Source organism: Salvelinus alpinus, chromosome 5 (genome assembly GCF_045679555.1).
Source record: "Salvelinus alpinus chromosome 5, SLU_Salpinus.1, whole genome shotgun sequence".
Taxonomy (NCBI): Eukaryota; Metazoa; Chordata; class Actinopteri; order Salmoniformes; family Salmonidae; genus Salvelinus; species Salvelinus alpinus.
The window spans coordinates 9,966,953-9,981,796 of record NC_092090.1 but is presented as its reverse complement, the minus strand read 5'-3'; positions in this window follow the sequence as shown (position 1 = coordinate 9,981,796).

Below are 14,844 nucleotides of genomic sequence, written 5' to 3'. Positions count from 1 at the left end.
AAGATTTGAATGGACTGTATGTACTGTACATAAACCAAACACTTACAAGTATCGCTGAGATATCACATTCGCTTTCTATCGACCCGATCTTTACAATTCCCCACTTTCTTATTCTTGGCAATTTTAATAATGGAATAAAACATTTAAAATAAATCTGATATTTAAGTAAAATGAATGATTTTACACTCAAATGATTATAGAAAGTATTTTAAAAAACATTCTGTCCTACCCTACAGAACATTCCTAAAATGTAAATCGCTCCAAATACCTGTCTTTTCTACCAGATGATGTACCATAAAGAGCTAGAACTATTGCAGAACCAGACACAAGCTTATTTGCTTATTCGTGATGAACAGATTTTTGGAGCATCACTTTGAACAAGTTATAAATCAAATCAAATGTATTTATAAAAGCCCGTCGTACATCAGCATGATATCTCAAAGTGCTGTACAGAAACCCAGCCTAAAAACTAAAAAACAGCAAGCAATGCAGGTGTAGATGACACGGTCTAAAATCCTTATAGGGATCATTAGCAGCTCTTCTATCTGCTTTGATCAAACACATCTGTTTTTCTTGTCAGTTATGGCTGAACGCTCCACGTGATTATGTCAAAGGTGTGGAGCAAAACTTTGCCTCCACAAAAAAACATATTTGAACACTCACTTCTAGACGTGACCTGTGGAACACACATCACATGTTTGACTCGGGAGCACTAAGTCAAGTTATACATGACATGGCACATGGGTACATTTGTATTGGGGAGGAATTGCAAAAATTCTAAAAACCTGTTTTCACTTTGTTATTATGGGGGTATTGTGTGTAGATAGCTGAGGATTTTTATTTTATTTTATCCATTTTAGAATAGGGCTGTAACGTATCAAAACGTGGAAAAAGTAAAAGGGTCTGAATACCATGTCCTGTGAAACACACACACTAGGAATAAGTATATAGTTCATGTATATTTATTATATATTTATATACTGTATATCTGTTTCTTGTAGAAAGCTATTAGCTGTGTCCACCCCACCCTAATTATCTCACCACCTTCGACCTGGTAGATTAAAGTCAGGACACGAGGCACGAGGCAGAGCTGTGCTATCGACCAAATCATTTCCCCTAAAGACAACGAAAAGACTCTGTTAAAATATGCATCTTTCGCCCCTGATCCTCCATGCCAACTCACACGACCATGTTAACTGGCGTGTACACTAGTCTGCTTTAACATTTCAATCATTTAGCAGACACTCTTATCCAGAGCGATTTACAGGAGCAATTAGGCTTATTAAGTGTCTTGCTCATGGGCACGTCAATATATATTTGATCTAGTCGGCTCGAACCAGCAACCTTTCGGTTACTGTCCCGACGCACTAGCCTACCTTCCGCCCACTTCTCCACTAAATGACGTTAGGAGTCGACCCTGATCCTGACACGTCACCTACTGTGACCTTTCTGTCTGGTTTGTCGTGGAGTTAACCCGGAGTTAACCCGGAGTTAACCCTGGAATTTGAGGTCAGAGATTAACCTCATCGTTTGTGGTGATCTTAAAATGGCAGATGCCTTTTATCTGTAAGTGACAAGACGGTTCCTTTATCTGTGTTTACTATGTATGTAAATTATGCTATGCATCTCGGACAAGCACCCAACTATGTCACAGTCCAAGTCAACCACATAAAGTACAGGTACATATTTTCAAAACTGTTGTGATACCTGTTTGGCGGTTTGTTTAATCTTTTTGATGAATTGAGTCGTTGAATTAGGTGTGTCAGTACTGGGCTAGAATAAAACTGTGTAACATTGTACCTACAGTAAGGACGGGAATTTACAAAGATTTACAACGAGAGGGCAATGTGTGTGTCTTTACTATTTTCATTGTGACTCATGACAAAAATAAGACATTAAATGAGATAAATCCAACCAATCAAAGAAAATAGCCAATCAGTGACCTCGCTCAGAACACTAATTAGTTACCGGGTAAATCTTGCAGAGGTCATCAGTGTTACAGATAAGTATGGAGCAGAGAGCAGCAGCCACCATATGGCTAAAGATGCCCATCACCAGGATTCTGTCTTCTTTACTGCTCTTTTAATCTTTTGGGCTAATTGTTTTCTTCTCCTCCTTCCCTCCCCCACCTCATCCCACCCATCCACTACTGGTCTGATCACAGTCTATGGTACCCCTAAGTAGAAGACTACGTTTTATAGTGGTGTAATCTGATTAGCTGGTTTACAATGGGGGTTTAAGCTGTTTTGTGTCTTGTCGAGGTGGAACTTGCTGACATCGACATTTAATCTGATCTCTCTAAGCAATTTTTGTGAGGATACTTTTTGTGGGGGTTTAAGCTACAGTAAACTTCTGGGTTATTCCTCGTTTACATTGGGTGTTTTATTAGGATCCCCATTAGCTGTTGAAAAAGCAGCAGCTACTCTTCCTGGGTTCTACACAAAACAGGAAACATGACATAATACAGACAAGAACAGCTCATGGACAGAACTATATCAATAAAACACCAAATGTTTAAAAAAGCACACGTAAGATACATATCAATACCAATACAGTACATACACACAAATGTACACGCAACACAAACTATCTAAGTCAAATAGGGGAAAGGCGTTGTGCCGTGAGGTGTTGCTTTATCTGTTTAAAAAAAAAACAGGTTTGCTGTTCTGTCACGACTTCCGCTGAAGTCGGTCCCTCTCCTTGTTCGGGCGGCGTTCGGCGGTCGACGTCACCGGTCTTCTAGCCATCGCCGCTCCACCTTTCATTTTCCATTTGTTTTGTCTTGGTTTTCCGCACACCTGGTTCACATTCCCTCATCTGACTAAATGTATATTACCCTCTGTTCGCCCCCATGTCTGTGTGTGGAATTGTTTGTTTGTTACGTGTGGTTCGCTTCAGGCTAGTTTGCGCCGGGTATGTGTTTGACCCGTGCGTTTTGTTTATTGTACTGCTTGTGTACTTTGGGCGTTATCAAGGTGTTCCTTGGGCGTGAATAAAGTGCACCTGTTATCACCCATCTCTGCTCTCCTGCACCTGACTTACCTACCAGTTGCGCACATCGTGACATGTTCATTTGAGCAATATGAGATGAAACGGAGTTCCGTGCAATAATGGCTCTATATTTCCACTGTACGCTTTCTTGAATTTGTTCTGGATTTGGGGACTGTGAAAAGACCCCTGGTGGCATGTCTGGTGGGGTAAGTGTGTGTGTCAGAGCTGTGTGTAAGCTGACTATGCAAACAATTTGGGATTTTCAACACATTAATGTTTCTTATAAAAAGAAGAAGTGATGCAGTCAGTCTCTCCTCAACTCTTAGCCAAGAGAGACTGGCATGCATAGTATTTATATCAGCCCTCTGATTACAATGAAGAGCAAGATGTGCCGCTCTGTTCTGGGCTAGCTGCAGCTTAAAAACCTCTACAGGATTGGTGTCCCCCCCGCGGGCCGGTTGAGCTATCGTGTGCTAATGTGATTAGCATGAGGTTGTAAGTAACAAGAACATTTCCTAGGACAGAGATATATCTGATATGGGCAAAAAGCTTAAATTCTTGTTAATCTAACTGCACTGTCCAATTTACAGTAGTTATTACAGTGAAATAATACCATGCTACTGTTTGAGGAGAGTGCATAGTTATGAACTTGAAAATGTATCAATAAACCAATTAGGCAGATTTGGGCAGATTTGATACAACATTTTGAACAGAAATGCAATGGTTCATTGGATCAGTCTAAAACTTTGCACATACACTGCTAGTGGCCAAAATCGAAATTGCGCCTAACCTGGAAAAAATACATTGGGGCCTTTCTCTTGCATTTCAAAGATGATGAAAAATAATAGCATGTTTTTTCTTTGTATTATCTTTTCCCAGATCTAATGTGTTATATTCTCCTACATTAATTTAACATTTCTACAAACTTCAAAGTGTTTCTTTTCAAATGGTATTAAGAATATGCATATCCTTCAGTTAGATTTAGGTATGTCATTTTAGACGAAAATTGAAAAAAAGGGTCCGATCCTTAAGAGGATTTATTAAGGTCTTTCCCTGCAGCACTCGGCCGCACGACTGAACAATAATCAAGATAAGACAAAACTAGAGCCTGCAGGACTTGCTTTTTGGAATGTGGTGTCAAAAAAGCTGAGCATCTATTTATTACGGACAGACTTCTCTCCATCTTTTCAACCATTGAATCTAAATGTTTTGACCATGACAGTTTACAATCTAAAGTAACGCCAGGTAATTTAGTCTCCTCAACTTGTTCAACAGCCACACCATTCATTACCAGATTCAGCTCAGATCTAGAACTTGGGGAATGATTTGTACCAAATACAATGCTCTTTGTTTTAGAGATGTTCAGGACCAGTTTATTACTGGCCACCCATTCCAAAACAGACTACAACTCTTTTTAAGAGTTTCAATGACTTCATTAGCTGTGGTTGCTGATGCGTATATGGTTGAATCATCAGCATACATGGACACACATGCTTTGTTTAATGCCAGTGGCAGGTCATTGGTAAAAATAGAAAAGAGCAGAGGGCCTAGAGAGATGCCCTGCGGTACACCACACTTTACATGTTTGACATTAGAGAAGCTTCCATTAAAGAAAACCGTTTGAGTTTTATTAGTTAGATAGCTCTGAATCCACAATATGGCAGAGGTTGAAAAGCCATAACACATACGTTTCTTCAACAACAGGTTATGGTCAAAAATATCAAAGGCTGCACTCAAATCTAACAGTACAGCTCCCACAATTTTCTTATTATCAATTTATTTCAACCAATCATCAGTCATTTGTGTCAGTGCAGCACATGTTGAGTGCCCTTCTCTATAAGCATGCTGAACGTCTGTTGCTAATTTGTTTACAGAGAAATAGCATTGCATTTGGTCAAACACAATTCTTTCCAACAGTTTGCTAAGAGCTGGCAACAAACTTATAGGTCTGCTGTTAGAACCAGTAAAGGCCGCTTTACCACTCTTGTCTTTGAACCTCAGGAACTTGACCACTATCTGGGCTGGTGGTGGGTTTTCCAGTCCTGTGGGAGCGCTCCACCTCAATCTTCCGGTGGTCCATCTTTCATTTCCCAGAGATCACTTCCCTCCCTTTGTCCTCAGACTCCGTCCAGGTCTCATGTGGAGATTCTGCAATTCCGTCCACAACCATGTTGTTCCGCCTTGATTGTTCCTTGAGTCTGATTTATCCGTCATTGTTATCATGGATTCACTCTGATGTCCTCTCTCAATGACTTACAGATTGCTGTCATCTTGCCGTTCTCCTGTTTCCCCTCATCGAACTGACCCTGGGAGAACTGCAAACGGTTCTTCAGGTCCTGGACCTCTCTGGTCAGGTCGTCCATTCGTTTATTAGTTGAATCGACCAGTATTTGGACAAAACACTTGAAGCTATTTACTTGTTGTTGTAACAACTGCTTGTCGAACTATTTTTGTTCATTTAAAAGATCCTTCCCTTGTGAAAGTGAGACTGTCCTCAACGGTAGTCCCACCAGGATCACAGAGAGTAGCAGTCCCAGCAACTGATGCCAAATGCGTCACGGAATCCAAACTAAAAAGTTAGCTAGCTACTAAGAAACTTTCCAATACACTTTAAAAAATATATGTTTTTTTTTCAAAACAACAAACCGAGCTCTCCCTCGTTCAACGTTCAACAGGAAATGTTCAACATACATCGTGATGTATTTCATTACGCCGTACTAAATCTTCATGCAATCTTGTTCCGCTACTGGATGGAAAGCATAGGGTTTCACAATGCACGGCAACATGGAGGAGAGCCTAGCCTCTCGTCAGAGATCGCATTTATTTTGGGAGATTACAAAATTTAACCTTTTCATTCAACACAAGAGAAACATATTGTTTCAGGTGATAATAAAACATGTTTTTTTAGTTACTTTTTCCTCTACTTGCTTCTCTAACCTTATAGCAAGTCAAGCTAGCTTGGAGATCAGCTAGCTAGCTAGCTAAAAGCTAGGCTAGGTTGAAGATACCACTGTAGCAATCAACCTCCACCTAATAATTATCATAAATATACAAATCTCATTACCATTACAATAAACTTCAGTCATATAATGTAAATCGACTTAACAGCCAATGTATATTATTTAACATTACTATTAAAATAGTACTCACTCATAGGAATGGGTCATTATTTACGAGTTGCTAGCTATCCCATAAAGCCTTCACCGAAAACCAAATATTTGCATCTTCTTCTGTGGTTATGGTAATTTCCTGTTCTTTGGCGGACTTTGGCTGGACTGAAGACGAGGCAAAGTTAGGAAAAATTCTAGTGTGCTGCGTCCATCTCGCAACGGGGGGCATTGCAATTCCACTCCAGTGTGGATGTCCCCCACTGAAATGAATGACATCCGGTGCAACGTAAACAGAGTGCTTATGGTGAAAGAGGCTTCAGGCTACAGTGTGGATAACGGGGCCCCACAGTGACGACACTGAGCTGAATTATCCTGTAGCAAGTTCCCTCTCAACTCTGTTCAGTTCTTCAGGATGGACTGCATACCTCTGTAATACTGTGTGGGTAATGGGGCGAGGATGGGATGAGTGGAGTACAGCAGCCACATTAGCCTGTACAGCAGCTACATTAGCCTGTACAGCAGCTACATTAGCCTGTACAGCAGCTACATTAGCCTGTACAGCAGCTACATTAGCCTGTACAGCAGCTACATTAGCCTGTACAGCAGCTACATTAGCCTGTACAGCAGCTACATTAGCCTATGCAGCAGCTACATTAGCCTGTACAGCAGCTACATTAGCCTGTACAGCAGCTACATTAGCCTGTACAGCAGCTACATTAGCCTGTAGCATACTGCACACCTCATCAATTCTATCTATTGTTTATTTCACACCAAATTAACATAAAAAATGAATATGTTTTAATAATAAAGTTTGATTGATTGATTAGAAGATATTGAATGTGACCTGTGCTGTGGCGTCCCTCCAGCCTCAACAGGTGTCCGTGTTGTAGCTCCTTGCTGCTCTGTGGGATCAGAACAGGAGCAACTCTGAATCAAATCACCGATCAGATACTTGGACGACTAAAGTGAAACATTTACAAAAAATAAAAAGTGTTAATAAAAACATTTTTGTGTGTGTGTGTCTGAATCATACAGTAAATATTGTTTCTAACAACAAAGTGAATAATCAGCAACAAAAACAGAACAACAAAGCAACAAACAAACAAAATCCTTGTAGAAGACAGATGTCTTGTCTGATGTCATTTATGTGCCAAGTAGCAGAAAAGAGAGAAACTGCAAGCGTGGCCATATTGTAGTGAGCGTCATGTCCAGATTAACATGATTCACTGAGACCAGTCAACTGTATGAGATAACAACAACTGATGAAATCACCAGAAAGTTGGTGCCAGGACTCAGTCTGACTGGTGTCACCAGGGGAAAGTTGTGATGGCGCCAGGACTCAGTCTGACTGGTGTCACCAGGGGAAAGTTGTGATGGCACCAGGACTCAGTCTGACTGGTGTCACCAGGGGAAAGTTGTGATGGCGCCAGGACTCAGTCTGACTGGTGTCACCAGGTGAAAGTTGTGATGGGGCCAGGACTCAGTCTGACTGGTGTCACCAGGGGAAAGTTGTGATGGGGCCAGTACTCAGTCTGACTGGTGTCACCAGGTGAAAGTTGTTATGGCGCCAGGACTCAGTCTGACTGGTGTCACCAGGTGAAAGTTGTGTAGGCGCCAGGACTCAGTCTGACTGGTGTAACCAGGGGAAAGTTGTGATGGCACCAGGACTCAGTCTGACTGGTGTCACCAGGGGAAAGTTGTGATGGCACCAGGACTCAGTCTGACTGGTGTCACCAGGGGAAAGTTGTGATGGCACCAGGACTCAGTCTGACTGGTGTCACCAGGGGAAAGTTGTGATGGCACCAGGACTCAGTCTGACTGGTGTCACCAGGGGAAAGTTGTGATGGCACCAGGACTCAGTCTGACTGGTGTCACCAGGTGAAAGTTGTGATGGGGCCAGGACTCAGTCTGACTGGTGTCACCAGGGGAAAGTTGTGATGGCACCAGGACTCAGTCTGACTGGTGTAACCAGGGGAAAGTTGTGATGGCACCAGGACTCAGTCTGACTGGTGTCACCAGGGGAAAGTTGTGATGGCACCAGGACTCAGTCTGACTGGTGTCACCAGGTGAAAGTTGTGATGGCGCCAGGACTCAGTCTGACTGGTGTCACCAGGTGAAAGTTGTGATGGGGCCAGGACTCAGTCTGACTGGTGTCACCAGGTGAAAGTTGTGATGGGGCCAGGACTCAGTCTGACTGGTGTCACCAGGTGAAAGTTTGATGGGACCAGGACTCAGTCTGACTGGTGTCACCAGGTGAAAGTTGTGATGACACCAGGATGCAGTCTGACTGGCGACTGCAGATATGAATAATCATTCTGCATCGATCATACAACTGTTGCCTTCAGGCGTCGTTCCTATTGAAGCTTATATTTGACCCTCTCAAGTATTACTATGATACTGAGGTATGGTTATGATACTGAGGTATGGTTATGATACTGAGACAGTATACCAGGTATGGTTATGATACTGGGACAGTATACCAGGTATGGTTATGATACTGGGACAGTAGACCAGGTATGGTTATGATACTGGGACAGTAGACCAGGTATGGTTATGATACTGGGATTGTAGACCAGGTATGGTTATGATACTGGGACAGTAGACCAGGTATGGTTATGATACTGAGACAGTATACCAGGTATGGTTATGATACTGGGACAGTATACCAGGTATGGTTATGATACTGAGACAGTATACCAGGTATGGTTATGATACTGAGACAGTATACCAGGTATGGTTATGATACTGGGACAGTATACCAGGTATGGTTATGATACTGAGACAGTAGACCAGGTATGGTTATGATACTGGGACAGTAGACCAGGTATGGTTATGATACTGAGACAGTATACCAGGTATGGTTATGATACTGGGACAGTAGACCAGGTATGGTTATGATACTGGGACAGTAGACCAGGTATGGTTATGATACTGGGACAGTAGACCAGGTATGGTTATGATACTGGGACAGTAGACCAGGTATGGTTATGATACTGGGACAGAATACCAGGTATGGTTATGATACTGAGGTATGGTTATGATACTGGGACAGTAGACCAGGTATGGTTATGATACTGGGACAGTAGACCAGGTATGGTTATGATACTGAGACAGTATACCAGGTATGGTTATGATACTGGGACAGTAGACCAGGTATGGTTATGATACTGGGACAGTAGACCAGGTATGGTTATGATACTGAGACAGTAGACCAGGTATGGTTATGATACTGGGACAGTAGACCAGGTATGGTTATGATACTGGGACAGTAGACCAGGTATGGTTATGATACTGAGACACTATACCAGGTATGGTTATGATACTGAGACAGTAGACCAGGTATGGTTTTGATACTGGGACAGTATACCAGGTATGGTTATGATACTGAGACAGTAGACCAGGTATGGTTATGATACTGGGACAGTATACCAGGTATGGTTATGATACTGGGACAATAGACCAGGTATGGTTATGATACTGTGACAGTAGACCAGGTATGGTTATGATACTGAGACAGTAGACCAGGTATGGTTATGATACTGGGACAGTAGACCAGGTATGGTTATGATACTGAGACAGTAGACCAGGTATGGTTATGATACTGGGACAGTAGACCAGGTATAGTTATGATACTGGGACAGTATACCAGGTATGGTTATGATACTGGGACAGTATACCAGGTATGGTTATGATACTGAGACAGTAGACCAGGTATGGTTATGATACTGGGACAGTAGACCAGGTATGGTTATGATACTGAGACAGTAGACCAGGTATGGTTATGATACTGGGACAGTAGACCAGGTATGGTTATGATACTGGGACAGTATACCAGGTATGGTTATGATACTGAGACACTATACCAGGTATGGTTATGATACTGGGACAGTAGACCAGGTATGGTTATGATACTGGGACAGTAGACCAGGTATGGTTATGATACTGGGACAGTATACCAGGTATGGTTATGATACTGAGACACTATACCAGGTATGGTTATGATACTGGGACAGTAGACCAGGTATGGTTATGATACTGGGACAGTAGACCAGGTATGGTTATGATACTGGGACAGTATACCAGGTATGGTTATGATACTGAGACACTATACCAGGTATGGTTATGATACTGGGACAGTAGACCAGGTATGGTTATGATACTGGGACAGTAGACCAGGTATGGTTATGATACTGGGACAGTATACCAGGTATGGTTATGATACTGAGACAGTATACCAGGTATGGTTATGATACTGGGACAGTAGACCAGGTATGGTTATGATACTGGGACAGTATACCAGGTATGGTTATGATACTGAGACAGTAGACCAGGTATGGTGATGATACTGGGACAGTTTACCAGGTATGGTTATGATACTGGGACAGTAGACCAGGTATGGTTATGATACTGGGACAGTAGACCAGGTATGGTTATGATACTGGGACAGTAGACCAGGTGTGGTTATGATACTGGGACAGTAGACCAGGTATGGTTTTGGTACTGGGACAGTATACCAGGTATGGTTATGATACTGGGACAGTAGACCAGGTATGGTTATGATACTGGGACAGTAGACCAGGTATAGTTATGATACTGGGACAGTATACCAGGTATGGTTATGATACTGAGACAGTATACCAGGTATGGTTATGATACTGGGACAGTATACCAGGTATGGTTATGATACTGGGACAGTAGACCAGGTATGGTTATGATACTGGGACAGTAGACCAGGTATGGTTATGATACTGGGACAGAATACCAGGTATGGTTATGATACTGAGGTATGGTTATGATACTGGGACAGTAGACCAGGTATGGTTATGATACTGGGACAGTAGACCAGGTATGGTTATGATACTGAGACAGTATACCAGGTATGGTTATGATACTGGGACAGTAGACCAGGTATGGTTATGATACTGGGACAGTAGACCAGGTATGGTTATGATACTGAGACAGTAGACCAGGTATGGTTATGATACTGGGACAGTAGACCAGGTATGGTTATGATACTGGGACAGTAGACCAGGTATGGTTATGATACTGAGACACTATACCAGGTATGGTTATGATACTGAGACAGTAGACCAGGTATGGTTTTGATACTGGGACAGTATACCAGGTATGGTTATGATACTGAGACAGTAGACCAGGTATGGTTATGATACTGGGACAGTATACCAGGTATGGTTATGATACTGGGACAATAGACCAGGTATGGTTATGATACTGTGACAGTAGACCAGGTATGGTTATGATACTGAGACAGTAGACCAGGTATGGTTATGATACTGGGACAGTAGACCAGGTATGGTTATGATACTGAGACAGTAGACCAGGTATGGTTATGATACTGGGACAGTAGACCAGGTATAGTTATGATACTGGGACAGTATACCAGGTATGGTTATGATACTGGGACAGTATACCAGGTATGGTTATGATACTGAGACAGTAGACCAGGTATGGTTATGATACTGGGACAGTAGACCAGGTATGGTTATGATACTGAGACAGTAGACCAGGTATGGTTATGATACTGGGACAGTAGACCAGGTATGGTTATGATACTGGGACAGTATACCAGGTATGGTTATGATACTGAGACACTATACCAGGTATGGTTATGATACTGGGACAGTAGACCAGGTATGGTTATGATACTGGGACAGTAGACCAGGTATGGTTATGATACTGGGACAGTATACCAGGTATGGTTATGATACTGAGACACTATACCAGGTATGGTTATGATACTGGGACAGTAGACCAGGTATGGTTATGATACTGGGACAGTAGACCAGGTATGGTTATGATACTGGGACAGTATACCAGGTATGGTTATGATACTGAGACACTATACCAGGTATGGTTATGGTACTGAGACAGTAGACCAGGTATGGTTATGATACTGAGACAGTAGACCAGGTATGGTTATGATACTGGGACAGTATACCAGGTATGGTTATGATACTGAGACAGTATACCAGGTATGGTTATGATACTGGGACAGTAGACCAGGTATGGTTATGATACTGGGACAGTATACCAGGTATGGTTATGATACTGAGACAGTAGACCAGGTATGGTGATGATACTGGGACAGTTTACCAGGTATGGTTATGATACTGGGACAGTAGACCAGGTATGGTTATGATACTGGGACAGTAGACCAGGTATGGTTATGATACTGGGACAGTAGACCAGGTGTGGTTATGATACTGGGACAGTAGACCAGGTATGGTTTTGGTACTGGGACAGTATACCAGGTATGGTTATGATACTGGGACAGTAGACCAGGTATGGTTATGATACTGGGACAGTAGACCAGGTATAGTTATGATACTGGGACAGTATACCAGGTATGGTTATGATACTGAGACAGTATACCAGGTATGGTTATGATACTGGGACAGTATACCAGGTATAGTTATGATACTGGGACAGTAGACCAGGTATGGTTATGATACTGGGACAGTATACCAGGTATAGTTATGATACTGGGACAGTAGACCAGGTATGGTTATGATACTGGGACAGTATACCAGGTATGGTTATGATACTGGGACAATAGACCAGGTATGGTTATGATACTGAGACAGTATACCAGGTATGGTTATGATACTGGGACAATAGACCAGGTATGGTTATGATACTGAGACAGTATACCAGGTATGGTTATGATACTGGGACAGTAGACCAGGTATGGTTATGATACTGGGACAGTAGACCAGGTATGGTTATGATACTGGGACAGTAGACCAGGTATGGTTATGATACTGGGACAATAGATCAGGTATGGTTATGATACTGAGACAGTATACCAGGTATGGTTATGATACTGGGACAATAGACCAGGTATGGTTATGATACTGGGACAGTATACCAGGTATGGTTATGATACTGAGACAGTATACCAGGTATGGTTATGATACTGAGACAGTAGACCAGGTATGGTTATGATACTGGGACAGTTTACCAGGTATGGTTATGATACTGGGACAGTATACCAGGTATGGTTATGATACTGGGACAGTAGACCAGGTATGGTTATGATACTGGGACAATAGACCAGGTATGGTTATGATACTGAGACAGTATACCAGGTATGGTTATGATACTGAGACAGTATACCAGGTATGGTTATGATACTGAGACAGTATACCAGGTATGGTTATGATACTGGGACAGTATACCAGGTATGGTTATGATACTGGGACAGTATACCAGGTATGGTTATGATACTGGGACAGTAGACCAGGTATGGTTATGATACTGGGACAGTAGACCAGGTATGGTTATGATACTGGGACAGTAGACCAGGTATGGTTATGATACTGGGACAGTTTACCAGGTATGGTTATGATACTGGGACAGTATACCAGGTATGGTTATGATACTGGGACAGTATACCAGGTATGGTTATGATACTGGGACAGTATACCAGGTATGGTTATGATACTGAGACAGTAGACCAGGTATGGTTATGATACTGGGACAGTATACCAGGTATGGTTATGATACTGGGACAGTAGACCAGGTTTGGTTATGATACTGAGACAGTAGACCAGGTATGGTTATGATACTGGGACAGTATACCAGGTATGGTTATGATACTGGGACAGTATACCAGGTATGGTTATGATACTGGGACAGTATACCAGGTATGGTTATGATACTGGAACAGTATACCAGGTATGGTTATGATACTGGGACAGTAGACCAGGTATGGTTATGATACTGGGACAGTATACCAGGTATAGTTATGATACTGGGACAGTAGACCAGGTATGGTTATGATACTGGGACAGTATACCAGGTATAGTTATGATACTGGGACAGTAGACCAGGTATGGTTAAGGTATAATGACGGTGTAATGATCCTATATGGTCCTACTCACCATGGTTACCACTGAATAATGCATACGGCCCCCGTTTCTCTCCCACAACTAACTGACTGATAGACAGACAACATTAGTCCGACCCAAAACATAATTTAGTCATTTAAAATTCAATTATTCTCCTCGGCAACCCCCCCAGACCGCTTTTGGACCAGGGCGATCTCCAATCTCTCCAGTCTGTCAAAAGAGAGTCTAAATGGGACATAATGGGTCAGCTGGATACCTTGGCAAACACTGAATGGAGAGCAATCACATAGATCAAATATACAGGGGGAAATTGAGCTGGAATTCATACAGAGGCAGGGGGGGATATAGAGAGAGACGAGGGCAATACAAGTTGATGGGTCCGGCAAACATAATAATGTGCTTCTCAGTCCATATAATCATCCCTTTAAAAAGGAGCAGACATCGTAGAGGGCTGTTGACTGATGGATACCCTCATAGACAGACGAGAGAGAGGGGGACAGAGAGAGTGAGAGAGAGACAGAGGGAGGGGGACAGAGAGAGAGAGAGAGAGAGAGAGAGAGAGAGAGAGAGAGAGAGAGAGAGAGAGAGAGAGAGAGAGAGAGAGAGAGAGAGAGAGAGAGAGAGAGAGAGAGAGAGAGAGAGAGAGAAAGAGAGAGAGAGAGAGAGAGAGAGCAGAATTAGGCCGATACCTGCTAGTTATCAAAATCCAGAAAAGATCCGTTCAATTCTACAACCACCTAAAAGGAAGCGATTTACAAACCTTCCATAACAAAGCCATCACCTACAGAGAGATGAACCTGGAGAAGAGTCCCCTAAGCAAGCTGGTCATGGGGCTCTGTTCACAAACACAAAGAGACCCCACAGAGCCACAG